The sequence below is a fragment of the Bubalus kerabau genome, chromosome 5 (assembly GCF_029407905.1).
Source record: "Bubalus kerabau isolate K-KA32 ecotype Philippines breed swamp buffalo chromosome 5, PCC_UOA_SB_1v2, whole genome shotgun sequence".
Lineage (NCBI taxonomy): Eukaryota > Metazoa > Chordata > Mammalia > Artiodactyla > Bovidae > Bubalus > Bubalus kerabau.
The window spans coordinates 111008179-111026516 of NC_073628.1; the positions used below are offsets into that span (position 1 = coordinate 111008179).

Here is an 18338-nt window from a genome sequence, read left to right on the forward strand (position 1 = left end):
ATTAATTGGAGGGATTTATATGGGTGAGACCATCTGTTGAGTAGATGTATCGATTATTGCAGGAATGGGCAGTAACAGACTGACAGGCGCCACATTGCTCATGGAAAAAAAATTTAAAGGTCATTACACATGTTAAAAGAATTGACAGGAGTCTGGACTTCTTGACATTTTGGCAGCAACAGTGTAAATAAATAAATTCGCTCAGGCACGATGCTCAGTTCTTGTAGTGGATAGGTACAGTAGAATTACTTAGGAGGCAGCACCAGCTGATCTATTCAAGAAGAGTAAATGACTGAGATAAATTGTAAATTACTGTCATGTAAACTTTCCACCTTATAAAATTAAAATTGGAAAGAGTGTTACTATGTCAGCTTGAATAGGAAAGTTGGATATCAAGACATGTAATGGAGAAAAGATGGCCCATTTTGGCTTTATCGTGTTCCACATCTAGAAATTCTAGATCACAGCATCACTGTAAGAGACTTGGTTGTTTGGTGGTTTGTCCATTAAAAAAAGCTTTTTACCCAGACTAACACATGTTTATACTGGATTAGCACTGGATATAATATTCTTAACAGACACATACCAACGTAGCAGCACTGTGCCAGGGAAAGGAGGGAGGTCTTCAGGGAGCTACAGTTTCTCTGTTGTATAACTGGGAGATGAGGGAGAGCTTTCTGAAATGACTTCTTCCTTACCAGGTTGGCACATAAATTTCATCTCACATGCCAAAATAAAAAGAAAAAAACTCAGAGCAATTCCTTGTCCCAGAGATGGAGAAAACAATGAAATCAGTTATTTCTCAGTCTTCATTCTGTATACAAAAATATTGATTAGAATAAAGCTATTGACTCATCCATATTTTGTAATGTTATTATCTGAATACTTTACATTCTGATTGTTATTTCAGTGAACGTATTTTGGTAGTACTTCATCAACTTCAGTTTAGCAAGGAAGCCATTTCCTCCCTTATTTGGTTTATCAGTTTTGGTATAAGCTGAGATTCTTACAGTTGCAAGTAATAAAATCTTGAGCTACCTTAAACAAGAAGCAGAATTTATCATGTGGGCACCAGGGGATGTTCCTTTAAACACAAGAGCAGGAGTTCAGCATAGCCAGTAGTGGCAAACATTTTCGATTATCTCTTGCCATCTAATGAGCTTGTCTCTTTGCATCTATTTTATCTCTTTCCCCAAGTTCTGTGCTTTTTCATTCCCTTGGCAGAATATAGTCGTCATACAGCATTCAGATTTATAGTTATGTCATTTGCAGAGTTAAGTTGTTACCCATGAATCACAACTCTACATTCTTCAGAGAGAATCTGAGTGACGGGGGAGGTAACATAGTCTAGAGTTGAGCCCAGGAGCCAGAGTGTCTGGATCAAATCCCACTTCTTCACCAATTAGCTCATTTACTTGGAGCAGGTTACTTGACCTCTCTGAGTTTCCTTTCTCTCATCTGTGAATTGGAAGTATGTTAGAGGTACCTTATAGGATTAAATCAGTTAATAAATTAAAGCATTTAAGAATACCCAGCACATAATAAGAGGTATATGTGTATGTTAAAGTGAAGGTGAAGTCGCTTAGTCGTGTCGACTCTTTGCTACCCCGTGGACTGTAGCCCACCAGGTTCCTCTGTCTGTGGGATTTTCCAGGCAAGAATACTAGAGCGGGTTGCCATTTCCTTCTCCAGGGGATCTTCCCAACCCAGGGATCGAACCCAGGTCTCTCCTGCATTGCAGGCCGATGCTTTAACCTCTGAGACACCAGGGAAGTATGTGTATGCTGCTGCTGCTAAATCGCTTCAGTCGTGTCCGACTCTGTGCGACCCCATAGATGGCAGCCCACCAGGCTCCCCCGTCCCTGGGATTCTCCAGGCAAGAACACTGGAGTGGGTTGCCATTTCCTTCTCCAATGCATGAAAGTGAAAAAATAAAGTGAAGTCGCTCAGTCGTGTCCGACTCCTAGTGACCCCATGGACTGCAGCCCACCAGGCCACTCTGTCCGTGGGATTTTCCAGGCAAGAGTACTGGAGTGGGGTGCCATTGCCTTCTCCGGAAGTATGTGTATAGATTAATATAATTCCAAACTGATTCTCCTTTACACAGTCTTGAAATAAGAGATTAACATTTAGCAGGACTTTATAAATTCACTTTCTAAAGCTCACTTAGGTTGTTTTGCTATTAAATATGAAATGATTGAACCAGTTGCTATGACAGTTGTTAGAGCTCTTCTGCATTTAATCCTGTTTCAGATGTTGAGAAGTTATCTTCTATACTTGATTCTGGGAATAGGGTTGATTTGTGAGTTAACTCAAAATATCTTTTTTGGAGGTGTTTTAGGAGCAACTGACATGAAACATATAATACCTAAAGTTTTTGTTTTGTAAAATCATAGCTTGTCCACAATGACTGAAAAATAATATTCTAGTTTTTTATTTGTTTTAGCACCCATATTTGCATTCAGTTTAATATTTAATAAAAAATATTCATTGATCTACTCCTGTGTGCTGTGCTGTATTTTTAGCCCTGGGAATCTAGGTGTGACGTAGATAGTAGAAAGACCTATATCAATTGCAAATCTTATATTATTTGGAGAAGTAAGACACAAATGTTAGCTAATAATAACACTTGTCAGCCAGTGATAAGTATTATGCAGAGACTTGAAATGGAATGATGTAATTAAATTGTTTAATTGGAGGCTTTATGTTGGGTAATCAGTGAGTGCCTCACTGGTGTCTTTTGAGATCTGAATGCCATCCAAGGGAAAATAAGGAAAAAAAGAGTGGCTTAGGCAGAGGAAACCTCTGAGAGAAAGGCCCAAAGTGGTACAGAGCTTGATATGTTAACAAATACTACAGTAGATTATTGCCTACATTCATAATTTTAATTTCAGAGGTTAGTATCAGAGGTTCAGAAAAATATAGATATTTTTCCATCTAAGGTCAAGGACATTGTATTCTGTCCACAATTTCCTAACATAACATTTTCTTAAAAAAATTGTTTTTTTAGGCCCCCCTGCACTGCATGTGCCATCTTAGTTCCCTGACGGGATCGAGTCCATGGCCCCTACAGTGGACATGCGGCATCTTAACCGCTGCACTGCCATGGAAGTCCCCACTAACATAACATCTAACTTACATTTTCTGAGACATAAAGGCTTGAGGTAACTTCTCCTTTCCTTATGACTGCCTTGGAGAAATCTGACTGTGCCTGGCAGTTTCTCTCTTCTCCTCCTCTGTTGTTCAGTTGCTCAGTCATGTCCAGCTCTTTGTGACCCCATGGATTGCAGCATGCCAGGCTTTTCTGTCCTTCACTATCTCCCAGAGTTTGCTCAAATTCACGTCCATTGAGTCGATGATGCCACCCAACCATCTCATCTTCTGTCGCCCCCGTTCTCCTCCTGCCCTCAATCTTTCCAAGCTTATGGGTCTTTTCCAACGAGCCTGCTCTTAAAAATACTTGTGAAACTTGTGTGATTGTTTGACTAGTTTCTTACTAACCCATAACCTCCATGAGAACAGGGCTATGTCTGTTTTTGTTTACCACTATATCTCTAGCTCAGCATTGTGCCTGGTGCTTTATATGCTCTCTGTACATATTTAATCAATAGTATTGGGGGGAAAAAGAAGCACCGCATATGTGTAATCATGGTCTGCAGTGGATAATGTTTGTAATGATTCAGTTCAGTCACTCAGTCATGTCCAACTCTTTGTAACCCCGTGGACTGCAGGACGCCAGGCTTCCCTGTCCATCACCAACTACTGGAGCTTGCCCAAACATGTCCATTGAGTAAATGATGCCATCCAACCATCTCGTCCTCTGTCTTCCCCTTCTCCTCCTGCCCTCAATCTTTCCTAGCATCAGGGTCTTTTCCAGTGAATTAATTCTTCGCATCAGGTGGCCAAAGTATTGGAGCTTCAGCTTCAGCATCAGTCCTTCCAATGAATATTTAGGACTGATTTCTTTTATGATTGACTGGTTTGATCTCCTTGCAGTCCAGGGGACTCTCAAGATGATTGGATACCATCATAAATATCTGTACACATAAGATAGCAAATGTTATTTCAAAATCTTTTTATCCTTAGACCTTCATACTAAATTTTTATAAAATTTACTGTAGAATTAATTAGTTTAGAGTCTAGTTGAATGGGCTTCCCTGGTAGCTCAGATGGTAAAGAATCCGCCTGCAATGCAGGAGACCTTGGGTTCGATCCCCAGGTTGGGAAGATCCCCTGGAGAAGGGAACGGCAACCCACTCCAGTATTCTTGCTTGGGGAATTCCATGGACAGAGAAATCTGGCAGGCTGCAGTCCATGGGGTCACAAAGAGTCAGACACGATTGAGCGACTTTCACACAAACACTACTTGAATACTTAAATATTAGTTTTTCACTGTCTAAAAAAATAATGCAGTGCTTATTTCTTTAGCTTATTCGGTGGTTCATTGAACATGCATACCTCCCACGGGCAGTGCACCATGTTAACCTTTAAGGTATCTTCAAAGAGATAACAGTCTAATCTGGAAGAGAGCCTTTCCTTGGTGTGCCTGTCACATCGTGTACCTGGGGCCTCACTGAAATGAATATTCTATCTGCTTCCCGGAGTTGGACCTTGCAGGTTGTTTTCATTTCTCTTCACTTGGCACAGAATATCTGCAGTCTGGTGTTGTAATGAATGAATAAAGGAGTTGATGGAAAAGACAGTATGGGAAATAGAGATACTATCAAAAGATGTGAACACTTTTTAGCACTTTGATTTTTAAACTTTTACAGTTTTACCTTTTTAATAAGTAGTACAATCACATGGTTTAAAATTTCAATATATATAAAATAGAGTCCAGTGAAATTGTTCCTGTTGTCCCAGTGGTGTTCTTTTTCAGAAATATTTTATGCAGATACAGGCAAATTGGTGTGTGTTCCTCCCCTCTCTTTTTACAGAAATTTTGGCATCCCATTCATGTTCTGTACTGTGCTTTTCCATATGTGTTAGAAATTCTTCTATGCCAGTACATCAAGGATTCCTTATGCAGTTGATAGATGCATAGTATTTCACTGTATGGAATTCTGTAATATGTTTAACCAGCTCCCAATGTATGTGTGTTTAGAGTTGTTCCCAGTATTTTGCTACTACAAACTGGTGCGGTAAATAACCTTTTGTATGTCATTTCACAAAAGTGTTAGAATATCCATATATCTAGTTCCTGGGGGTGGAATTGCTGGGTTGAAGGGTATGTGCATTTTGTAATTTTGATATATAAGCTAAATTGCTGTCCTTCAAAGATGTATCGTTTCACCCACCAGCAGTGTATATCTGTGCCCCTTTAAAGGTGAAAACTTTTGATTAACATTCTAAAGAAAAAATGGAAAAATTTCAGGTGGCTATATGGAGAAGAAGGATGTTACAGGTGAAGAGAAGAGCACTTTGAGAAGCACACAGGAGAAATAGCATGTCTGGGAATTTTATCCTGTTTGATCTAGCTAGAATATGAGAATATGAGAGGAAGGCCAGGTAGTGGTAAGAAAATAGGTGTTGGTCATGGAGGGTTTTGTGTGTAATGCTAAGGGATCGATATTTGAGTTCTATAGATGAAGGTTTTGAGTAGGAAAATGATGTACTAAAGTTGATTAATACATATTACAGAAAGAATAGCTGTTTGTATCATTTATTTAAAGAGAAGCATACCAAATAGCTCTATTTCCTAAAGATCTTACAACTTAGTCTTTTTTTTAATTGTTAATGAGTAAAATAATGTTGATTATACATGAAAATTTGGAAAAAAATATATAAATAAAAAATAAAAGGCAGAAATTACTAATAATTTTACCACTCAGAAATTCTCTCTATCCAAAGAACTCCCGTGGTCCTTAAAACAATGAAAGAGAATCAATATATGTATTAGGTTAGAAAAGACAGTGATTTCCAAAGATAACCACTTGTTAAGAGATTGTGATTTCTCCCAGAAAGGAAGAAAAGAAAAAAGGATAATTTACAGCAGAGTTGTTAATGTAAGCATATAAAGTGAAGGCCTTATCTTAAACATATAGGTGCCTATTAGAGACAAAGAACCATTTTTGTTTTCTTTAAAGACCTTTGTTGTTTTTCAGTCACTCAGTCTTTTCTGACTCTTTGCGACCCCATGGACTGCAGCATGCCAGGCTTCCCTGTCCTTCACTCTCCCAGAGCTTGTTCAAACTTATATCCATTGAGAAGGTGGTGCCATCCAACCATCTCATCCTCTGTCATCCCCTTTGCCTCCTACCTTCAATCTTTCCCAGCATCAGGGTCTTTTCTAGTGAGTTGGCTCTTCACATCAGGTGATCAAAGTATGGGAGCTGCAGCATCAGTCCTTCCAATGAATATTCAGGACTGATTTCTTTTATGATTGACTGGTTGGATCTCCTTGCAGTCCAAGGGACTCTCAAGAGTCTTCTCCAACACCTTACTACAAACCTTTAAGTAGATCCTGATTGCATGTACTGTTTTTCCTGTTTATGACGTTTCATTGGCAGGTACTTCTCTAATTAGGATCTCAGCAATTATCAGCCATGCAAAATGTCTGCTAAGTTTCAGAAAGCTGGAGTGCACTGTTCATACTCAGGAGTTCTCTTATGGAATAATCCTAGTAGTTTTAGTAACCAGGTGTTCCTTTTGTAGGGTCCATTGAAACAGTTTGTGGCAGATCCTTTCCAGGCTGTTCTTTGAAAACAGGATTTGAGAACATCATCTCCGAGTCACTGTTGTTCTCTTTAAATGCATGTGTCCTGCCAGTGTGTGCTTCACAAGCACATTAAAGTACCTTCAAATAATTTTCCCCTCCTTGATTAGATCCTAAGAATTATGAGGGGAAGAGGAGGAAGGTCCTAGGTGCATTTACTGAACTATCTGTTGGAGAACTCCAAACTGGTAGATTGTGACAATAATTTTGGTGTTTTGGGATTCAACATATCCCAAGATAGTGGTAAAACTCATACAGTATGTGATAAATGCTGCAATCAGCAAAATCGCTTAATTGTTAAAAGGTGACTTTTGGTTAGAAGTCCAAAAGCTCTGAAGTACCCTCTAACCTAACAGTCACGATTGCATTAATTTGACTTCTTCATGTGAAATGATCATTTTTATTGCTCCTGCCTAAAAGGTGCAAATTGCTTTCTCTCTTGGGTGTAGGCTGTTGAGCTTTCTTCTTATTAAAGAGACAGGAAATGTATCTTCTGTTTAAAGGATCAATGTCATCTGTAAATGTGTACTCTAATTTGTCATTGACTTGAACTCTTCAAAGAAGATATGAAAAACAAGGGATAGCTTAGCACTCAAGACTCTTGCTCATGGATGAAATGTTTTCAAGGACCAGCCTTTCCAGTGATGGAAGGGTGCAGAGAGGATATGAGAGAAGACTGGAGTACATCAGAATATATTTTGTCTCTAACCAAGATGGCCATGACAGAGTTGGCTGGACTCACGAGTTCCTTTTTCTCCTCCACTTTCTTCAGGAAGTGAGTATTCTTTATAATCATTGATGGCAATGGAACTTAGCACACTGCATTTGATGCGAGAAGGTTGAGACTGTACCCAGGGGAGAAAAGAGATCATTTGTTAACAGACACTTGCCAAGACACAAGGACTTTTTTTCAAACCCTACCAGGTCAAAACATGGTAGATATTCTACAAAATTGGGCAAATAAATAATTGGAATAACTGAGCAAAAACTATTCATTTCTGTTAATTAGAAATAAGAGAAACTGTCCTGTGAACTTTCCAGAATTAAGAATACTGAAAATATTTAAAGGGTATACAAATTTGAAGTGATATTGATATCCTACAGTAAATTACCATGCCTCCCCTAAGCAATCTTCAAGGGGAAAACAGAAATAAGAACTATGTAAAATAAAGGTACTAATTCCATCTGGAGTGAAATGAAGGCATTCAGCCTACTCAATCTTTCAAACTATATAGAAGTTTTTTTATATATTGAACATGATATAAAATGACTGTGAATTCATGCTGAACAATTTCACTCACCAGTGACCTATTTAGACCAAACCCATAGGATTCAGCTTGCTTCTGGCTGCAGGAGCCAGGGCCCAGCTGTGCAGGATAAGTGTGGCATTTGACTGGGTGACCACAGCACTGCTGACGTTGGACTGATCCACCTTTTTCTAAGCACCTCTACAGCCCAGCTGCTTGTATAGATCCTCGGTCTTCCCCAGCTTTAGAGAATTTTTCACAGGACAGTAAGGTACGTGTCTTCAGTACCCCTACAAGGGGAAGGAATTAATTTCCTTTCTTGACTATGCACTGATTTCATGTTAGGAGACTTAGAGTAAGAATAGAAAATTGGTAGACTCACAAATTAAGATCAAAGGGATTGACATAATAAGGAACGTAAGGCTCAGGGTCCACAAGTTCTATAGTATTATAGCAAGTTCTATAGTATTATATTTCATCTTCTTTTATTATTTATTTGTTTTTAATTGAAGGATAATTGCTTTACAGAGTTTTGTTTTCTGTCAAACCTCAACATGAATCAGCCATAGGTATACATATATCCTGAGTTTCATCTTAATAGTGATAAAATGATTCAATAAAAAGAATCACATTATTTTAAAACTTTATTTAATTCAATTAACTCATTATTTTTTTTTTAAGTCATTTAACCTTCACAACAAAACTGTAGGCTTATTTTACAGATGGTCAAGCTGAAGCAGGGGTTCAGAAGATAACTCAAGGATACACTGCAGGAAAGTAGCAAAGTCAGAATTTGAATACAGGCTCCCTGGCTCTGGGACAGTGTTCTTAATTATTATTCAAAATGCATGGCGTTAAAAAAAAAAAGATAAAATGTTTTATTTGCATTCAAAACAAAATACATGGCATTATGCTTTGTTCTCACTCATTAGTTATTATACTATAAGTATAATACTATACTTATAGTTATTATATGTTATTGTATAATCTTGAGATTATATATCCCTTTGATTATCAGAATCCTGAACTTTTCTACACCTAAACAGTTTCTAAGGAAGATGGTAAGTTAGACGTTAAATCTATAATTAGAGTTTCTTTAATTTCTTGAAGGTGAATGATTGCTCTAACAGTGATCGGCCCTGTTGTTATTTACTGTCTTTCGGGTATGTGGATATTTAGGTAAACATGCTTACTTAAATTCTAAAAGCTCCATGTTTGACTCTGAGTTCTATACATGCAAAGGTTCTTCCTGTAGCAAGCATGCTTACAATGAATAAGTAAAGCAGTTAATAGTTTTGTTTGTTTTGAATTTCCCTGTGGAGAAGGCATATGCTAACAAGAAAGTTATTGTTTGAATGTGGAACTGCTGCCGTCTTACTTGAATCTCACTTTTCAGTCTTATTTATTCAAATACATCTGTGAACTTATTGTTGTAATGGAAAAAAAAAAAACTTTGATAGTCCAGAAACTGGCACTTTAGAAGAAGATTGGACAGGTACAAAGATGGCTTATACTAAAAATTATCTTAAATGAAGGATACTTAATTATACAAAGGCAGCCAAAAATGTCAAATGTATAGAGGGCCCAGCGTGGATAGCTAGCCTTTTGGTTGACAGACTCAGGACCCAGAAAAGTCTAGCTGAAACAGTGTGTCCATGAAGCATAGTAGGGCAAAGAGTAATATGTGGGATTCAAATCCAGAAGAATTGTGTGTAGCATAGCATGTTAATAGCATTTTATAGATATTTTTTGTTATTAAAAGCTAACTTAAGTCTTAGTATTAATAAAATTAAATTTTTATTAACTATGTCCTTTGCACCCAGTAATACTAGTGGAGTTAGTGCTAAGCTTACAGAAGAGAGCAAGGTAAAATGGGGTTCCTACCTCCACGGGATTTATAGTCTAATAGGCGAAATAGATGTTAAACAATAATCAAAAAACGTTATGAATTTTATGAAGAGAGGGGAAGACCTGAGTCCTAAGGGAATTTTTAGGGAGATTTAGTCCAAATCAGAGGAACTGGGCTCTGCGGGAACACAGAGGGAGAAATGATCTAAGTTAGGTATCAGGGACCTGAGGGACAAGGAGGGTTTAACCATCTGAAAAGAATGAGGGGAAGGGGTCGGGTGTTCCAGCAAGAGCAGCAAGTGTATCCTAAGTTTCAGGAGTGAGCAGGAAAACTTAAAGAAATGGAGCAGAGACTGCTGGGTGAGGGAAGCAAAGAATGGCTCAAAGTTAGGCTAGAGAAGAGAGCAGCCTTTAATAGCCATGTTAAGGAAACTGGACTTCACGTGCAGGGCGATGGAATGCTGTTTCAAGGTTTTAAGCAGGGAAGATCTCAATTTTATGGCACTTGTCAGAAACACTAAGCTAATGATTTAAACGTGGCAATGCATTTGACCTTTCTGCTTCTGAATTTTCTCATCTTTAGAGTGAGAGTCTTGGGTTAACCATTTCAGATCAAAGATCTCTAATGTGCATGTAAATCTTCTGAAAAGTATCATGTCTAGGAAGAAGTAACACAGTATTTTTCATCTGTTCCGCTCTGATTCTATTTTTCTTCCTTTCAGATTTAAATATAAGTTTTGCTATAGAGCATATTTTAGTATTTTAGAGTACAGAAAGTACTCTAATGATTCCTCTGATGTGGTTGTTTTTTTTCCCTAAAATAGAATTTTGTCATCAGAAAGGTAATATAGATGTATTATGGAAAAAATTTTAAATGTGGAAAATAATGAGAAGGAAATAATAGTGATGGATACCGTGATACTAAAATACTTGGAATATAGCTAGAATGAAGGGTACAGGCTGGTATTGTCGTCGTCGTTCAGTTATCCTGCCATGTCCAACTCTTTGCAACTGCATGGACTACAGCATGCCAGGCCTCCCTGAACCTCACCATCTCCTGGATAGGCACTGGTTTGAAATCTTATCAAAAGGGAAATTCCACTGCTGGGATAGCAGAACATTGGAGGTCCAATAATAGTCTTCAGATTTCTGAAGGACTATTGTGTGGAAGTTGGAATAAAAGGCAGAATCATGGTTAATGAGTAAAGGCTGCTAGAGATCCAGATTTCAACTCAGAAATGGGAGAAACAAAATTAACGATTAGAACTTTCACCAGAAGGTTAGTAAGTTCTTCTGAATGTCTGTAAGTGTTCAAGTAAAGTGCTACGTGTGTTTAAACAGTATATAGTCACCTAGGGATAATACTGAGGACATCCCAGCATCAGCTAGGAAGTTAAACTATATGAACTTGGACTCCACAATCAAGGCTTTTATTTTCGAATCTTAATTCATTACATATTTTGAGGAACACATAACTGACTTGAATAATTTAATACTTGTTAAAGGAAGAAAAGTAATTTAAGCTACTAGGTGTCTTGACTTTGAAGCGATGCTGCAAGTTTTAAACTGATTTTTAGGTATGTCATTTTTTGGTATACAGTTCAGTGGCATTGGTTATATTCACCACTATTTATTTCCAAAGCAGTTTCACCCACCTCCCCCCACAACCCTGATTACAGAAACTCTGTCCAGTAAGCAGTTCTTCCCTATTGCCCTGCTTTCTTCTAACCCCTCGTCACCTCTCATCTACTTTGTGAAATGCTTATTCTAGGTATATCATACAAGTGGAATCATAGAATGTTTGTCCTCATGTCTGGCTTATTTTACTTACTGTAATGCTTTTGCGGTTCATCCACGCGGTATCATATTAGAACTTCATTCCTTTTTATAACTGAAGACAGCTTGTTACATGTGTATACTATATGAGCACATTCTGTTTCTCTTTTCATCTGTTGTTGGGCATGTGGATTGTTCCCTTATTTTGGCTGTTGTGAATAATGATACAGTGAACACGGGTGTACAATTATCTGTTTGAGTCTTTGTTTTTGATTCTTTTCAGTATATACCTAGGGGTGGAATTGCTTCAGTTGGTAAAGAATCCCCCTGAAATGCAGGAGGCCCCGGTTCAATTCCTGGATTGAGACGATCTGTTGGAAAAGGGATAGGCTACCTACTCCAGTATTCTTGGCTTGTGGCTCAGCTGGTAAAGAATCCACCTGCAATGCAGGAGACCTGGGTTCTATCCCTGAGTTGGGAAGATCCTCTGGAGAAGGGAAAGACTACCCACTCAAGAATTCCATGGGCATCCATGGGGTCACCAAGAGTTGGACATGATTGAGCAACTTTCATTTTCACTTTCACTTTCAAGTTAAATATAGAATTATCCTACCGGGGAATCACCACAGTGCTTTCCATGGGGCCTGAACAACTTTGCATTCCCACCAGCAGTGTAGAAAAGTTCTAATTTCTCTACTGCCTCACTAACATTCTTAACACTTTTCTGACTTTTTATTTTTGTTTTTATTCTAGCCATCCTCATGGATATGAAGTGGCTATCTCGTTGTGGTTCTAATTTGCATTTCCTTATGATGACTAATGATGTTGAGCATTTTTCATTTGTGCTTATTAGCCATTTATGTATCTGGAGAAATGTCTACTCAACTCCTTTGCCCATTTTTAACTGCATCAGTTCAGTTCAGTTGCTCAGTCATGTCCAACTCTTTGTGACCCCATGAACCGCAGCATGCCCGGCCTCCTTGTCCATCACCAACTCCCATAGTTTACCCAAACTCCATGTGCATTGAGAAGGTTATGCCATCCAACCATCTCATCCCCTTCTCCTCCTGCCCTCAATCTTTTGCAGCATTAGGGTCTTTTCAAATGAGTCAGGTCTTCACATCAGGTAGCCAAAGTATTGGAGTTTCAGCTTCAGCATTAGTCCTTCCAATGAACACCCAGGACTGATCTCCTTTAGGATGGACTGGTTGGATCTCCTTGCAGTCCAAGGGACTCTCAAGAGTCTTCTCCAACACCACAGTTCAAAAGCATCAATTCTTCAGTGCTCAGCTTTCTTTATAGTCCAACTCTCACATCCATACATGACTACTGGAAAAACCAAAGCCTTGACTAGATGAACCTTTGTTGGCAAAGTAATGTCTCTGCTTTCGAATATGCTATCTAGGTTGGTCATAACTTTCCTTCCAAGGAGTAAGCATCTTTTAATTTCATGGCTGCAGTCACCATCTGCAGTGATTTTGGAGCCCCAAAAAATAAAGTCTGACAGTTTCCACTGTTTCCCTATCTATTTCCCATGAAGTGATGGGACCAGATGCCATGATCTTCGTTTTCTGAATGTTGAGCTTTAAGCCAACTTTTTCACTCTCCACTTTTCACTTTCATCAAGAGGCTTTTTAGTTTCTCTTCACTTTCCGCCATAAGGGTGGTGTCATCTGCATATCTGAGGTTATTGATATTTCTCCCGGCAATCTTGATTCTAGCTTGTGTTTCTTCCAGCCCAGCGTTTCTCATGGTGTACTCTGCAAGTAAGTTAAATAAGCAGGGTGACAATACACAGCCTTGACATACTCCTTTTCCTATTTGGAACTGGTCTGTTGTTCCATGTCCAGTTCTAACTGTTGCTTCCTGACCTGCATACAGATTTCTCAAGAGGCAGATCAGGGGGTCTGGTATTCCCATCTCTTTCAGAACTTTCCACAGTTTATTGTGATCCACACAGTCAAAGGCTTTGGCATAGTCAATAAAGCAGAAATAGATGTTTTTCTGGAACTCTCTTGCTTTGTCCATGATCCATCAGATATTGGCAATTTGATCTCTAGTTCCTCTGCCTTTTCTAAAACCAGCTTGAACATCTGGAAGTTCACGGTTCACATATTGCTGAAGCCTGGCTTGGAGAATTTTGAGCATTACTTTACTAGTGTGTGAGATGAGTGCAATTGTGCAGTAGTTTGAGCATTCTTTGGCATTTCCTTTCTTTGGGATTGGAATGAAAACTGACCTTTTCCAGTCCTGTGGCCACTGCTGAGTTTTCAAAATTTGCTGGCATATTTTTACTTGACATAAAACATCATAAAATTCATGAAAACATCTGTTTAAGAGAGTGTTTATGTAATTTAATAAGAGTGCAAACTGTTCAGTTGAATACGTGCAGAATTACACATGTAGATAATACATAGTTGTTGCTCAGTCATATCCAATTCTTTGTGACCCCATGGACTGTAACCCACCAGACTCCTCTATCCATGGAATTTTCCAGGCAAGAATACTGGAGTGGATTGCCATTTCCTACTCCAAGGGATCTTCCTGACCCAGGGATTGAACTTGCATCTCCTGTGTCTCCTGCATTGCAAGCAGATTCTTTACCCACTGAGTCATGCAGAATAACATGGTAGCTAAATTGAATGAAAATTTGTAGGAGTTGTTTTGTTTCCTTCTCTAAGCTTTATCTTTCTGTGAAAAGATTCCAATTTACTTATGAAAGATGTTTTGAAATTTTTAACTTAATGCTTACAGAATCTGAGAATGTGCTTGTAAGACTAGCAGTAAATTTTGTGAGCATATTATCTGCTTAGTAATGACATCATCTGTCTTATTAGATTTCAAAATGTTGAAAATAGCTCATTCAAATACTCCTATTATGTGATTGAATGATTACTTATTGTTATAAAAATCAAAGCTCCCTTGTTACTCCTATGATTCTTTACAACTGCTGAATATAGAGACACATGATTAAACAGAAAGATCCTTACTGCTTCCAGGTATTAGGCTATGCTTGCCTTGGTGGTGTAGAAAGGAGATAGAGGTGACTCTGGAGATAGTGATTTTTAAACTCCTCCAGAACTAGGATGGGTTTTAGTCCAGATATCCCAGTTTTCTCCCTGGAGCTTCTGTGTTACTGCTAACTAGACTCAGAATAATACAACAAGCCCTGGTCAGTTAGGGAATGTCGTCTTATTGCTCTGTTTCTGGAATTGTTATTCACAGTGGCTCCTACCCTTGGCAGACCTGATTTTGTTTTGTAGTCAAATGAGTTGAATAGATAAGATTTGACTTTTACTTCTGAACATTTAAAGTCCAAATTGAGCTGGGTAATATGCATTTATGTTTTCACAAACTCACTGTTTGATAAAATAAAAACATAAAAAATTGATCAATGGCATTATCCATGGCTGGCAGGTGTTAATGACATACAAGCCATATGTTCCATATCCACACGAGACAGATGATTGTGTTCTGTTCTATAGATTTTACTGCTTTTCTCTGCCAGTGGAAGTGGTTTAGTTGCTCAGTCGTGTCTGACCCCCTGGACTGTAGCCCGCCAGGCTCTTCTGTCCATTGGATTTTCCAGGCAAGAATACTGGAGTGGGTTGCCATTTCCTTCTCCAGGGGATCTTCCTGATTCAGGGATCAAACCCAGGTTTCCTGCACTGCAGGCAGATTTTTTACCAACTGAGTTACCAGGGGAGCACTTTTCTCTGCCAATAGCCTCTCAAATTTGTCTCACAAAAGTGGGCCAGGTAAGAGAATATGAACATACTAGCTCACATCCATTGTCTTGGAAAAGTAGCCCAAAGAATTGGATACTTGTTTTATCCTTATACAAGCTGGAGCTGTGCATTTTTAAGTATCAAGGGTGTGTACCATGCCTTATTACAGGAAATACGTAAAAGCCAAATATGTGGTCTTTGATCTCAAGAATTTTCAGTGTCTTCAGAAAAGAACACACCCACATCTAGAAATGTCTTAAAAGAAAAGTGTAGATAAGTGTAGATGAGTTGGACACAAACTGAATCTGTTTTTGACAGTGCCAGCTGTGTCTAATCAGATAAGTTTATTATGGAAATATGTATCAGTCTAAAAGATAAGTCATGTCAGGTTGTTGAAATTAACTGTGAATTCATTCTCGTCTAGATTTTCAAGAAAGAAATCCTTTAACAATAAGATTTATCTCATATGTTTATAGCCTGTATGTTTTCAAGTTTTTTAACCTAGAAAACAGTGAAAATTAATATGTGCCATTCTAATGGCAGCAACTCCTTACTGCTGTCATTTGCATTGTTATCTGGTATACCCAGTAAACAGCACAATAATTGAAAGTTTAATTTATGAACTCTTAGGTCTCTGTTGTATATGACACAGATTCTACCTTGCCTCTAAGTAGAGGTGTCTATTCATAGTCCACTTTGCATGCTTGTTTATTAGGGCCATGTGATGAAGTCATATAACTATAAGGATTTTGATTGTTTCCCTCACAGGTTTTGACATGCTCGTCATTGCCATGTGAGTAAGATAGGAACGCTAAACATTGTGTTTCTAGAAATAAAAGGTTTGTCCCTGTGGAATGTCAGAATAGGCAGCTTCTGTCTTGCCTGAAGAACATAGCTATTTTTGTGTTATAATCTTCCTGATAATGTAAATATGTTTACCAAACTCTCACTTTGTGAAAATTCTACAAAGCTTATTAACTTCTGTAGGGTTAATAACTGCCTCTCACTTTCAGCTCTCTCCTAGTTGATTACCTGTCAGCATTCTAAGTCAGGTGGCAGGTAAGAAAATACCTGGCTTCTTTCTACGAATGAGCTGTCTGCAAAAGGTTTCTTTTTGTAATATTTATCTTAAAGTTTTATTGGAGAACTACAGGGGGAAAGGAAAAGGAAGGAAATGGCAACCCACTCCAGTGTTCTTACCTGGAGAATCCTGGGGACCAGGGAGCCTGGTGGGCTGCCGTCTATGGGGTTGCACAGAGTCGGACACGACTGAAGCGACTTAGTAGCAGCAGCAGCAGCAGCACAGGGGGAAAAAAAAGACAATTTTTTCTTTGGTCCTATTTAAATGCCAGTGATTATATGAAATGAAAGACTACTGATTCCTTGTTTTAGAAAATAAATGTTGACACCTAAAAGATAGAAGCAAGTTAGAAAGCTTTCATGACTTTCTGGAATGTTCTTTCAACACATATCCTTCATATATATACTAGTGTCCAGGATAGATTTCCCACCATATTTATCTACAGTTGGAAACAGAATTCGTTGCATACATTTTTCTGTAATTAGATAAGAATGTTCTTATTGCTGATCTGCAAACAGTTCATAAAGATAGCTGTTGCCTAAGATACTTCACAGTTAACAAATGTTGAGTGGTGAACTCCATTCTTCATTTTCTAAAATGTAATGGTAGTATCCTAAAAACCCAGTGACTTTCTCACATACAGTCCATGATTGTGAGATCCAAGGCTAGAAGGACGTAGGTAGCTCTGCCATCCTCACAAGCTACTTCCATCTCTTGAGTCTAAGGAGTTGTTAGAGCCTTTGCCATCTCATGGCCAATAGGAGAAAGGAAAGCTACCAGGGCTTCCCTGGTAGCTCACCTGGTAAAGAATCCACCTGCAATGCAGGAGACCCTGGTTCAGTTCTTGGGTTGGAAAGATGCCCTGGAGACTGGATAGGCTACCCACTCCAGTATAAGTGGGCTTCTCTGGTGGCTCAGACAGTAAAGAATCCATCTGCAATATGGGAGACCTGGGTTAGAGACCTGGGTTGGGAAGATCCCCTGGAGAAAGGAGAAAGGAAGGAGAGGACAAACCCCTTCCCTTTTAAGAGCAGTAGTACAAAACAGAGTGCATAACCTTTGCTTACAGTCAGAGTTAGTCATATGGCCTCCCAAGCTGTGGGAAAGGCTGGGACAGATAATCGTTTTCTTTTTCTTGGCTCGCTGTCTCTCTTAGAAAAAAATTTTTTATCTTATATTGAAGTATAGTTGATTTACAATGTTGTGTTAGTTTTATGTGTACAGCAAAGTGAATCAGTTATGCATATGCATGTATCTTTTCTTTTATATATAGAAAAAATAATCAACAAGGACCTACTGTATAGCACAGGGAACTCTACTCAGTATTCTGTAATAATCTATATGGGAAAAGAATCTGAAAAAGACAATCTGTAGATGGGAGCCCAGTTGAAACTCAGGAAGGGTAATTATTTATAGACTTATGCATCTGTCACCTCATCAAGTTTTAGAATATTCTTGTCACCCCAAAATTACCCTCATCATCATTTGCAGTCAATCCCTATCTCATCCCCAGACATGGTAATTTGGAATGTACTTTCTATGTTTATGGATTTACATTCTGTTAATTTTATATCAATGGAATTAAACAATTGATAGCTTTTTACCTTGCGTCTTTCACTTAGCCTGATGATTTTGAAGTTCATCTCTGCTTTGTTCCTTTTTGTCACATAATAGTATTCCATTGTATGTGTATCCCATATTTTATTTACCCATAGTTGGATGCTAAACTAGTTGTGTACTAGTTGGTTGACTTTTTTTACTTGCTTCAGTTTTTAGCTACTGTAAGTAATGTTCCTATGAACATTCATATACAACTTTTTGTGTGAACATATGTTTTCATTTCTCTTCTGTGGGTGCCTAGGAGCAGTTGCTGAGTTGCATGGTAAGCCTGTGTTTCATTTTTAAAGAAACTGCTAAACCGTTTTGCAAAGTGACTCTTAACA

The 18338-nt window shown here is 38.4% G+C and overlaps 1 protein-coding gene and 1 pseudogene across 9 annotated transcripts in view; both read left to right on the forward strand.

The window, feature by feature from the left end:
• The window catches only part of RABGAP1L (RAB GTPase activating protein 1 like), a 742566-nt gene that overhangs the window by 649234 nt on the left and 74994 nt on the right, over window positions 1–18338 (forward strand). The window lies entirely within an intron of this gene.
• The window catches only part of LOC129653506 (replication protein A 32 kDa subunit-like), a 51801-nt pseudogene that overhangs the window by 3539 nt on the left and 29924 nt on the right, over window positions 1–18338 (forward strand).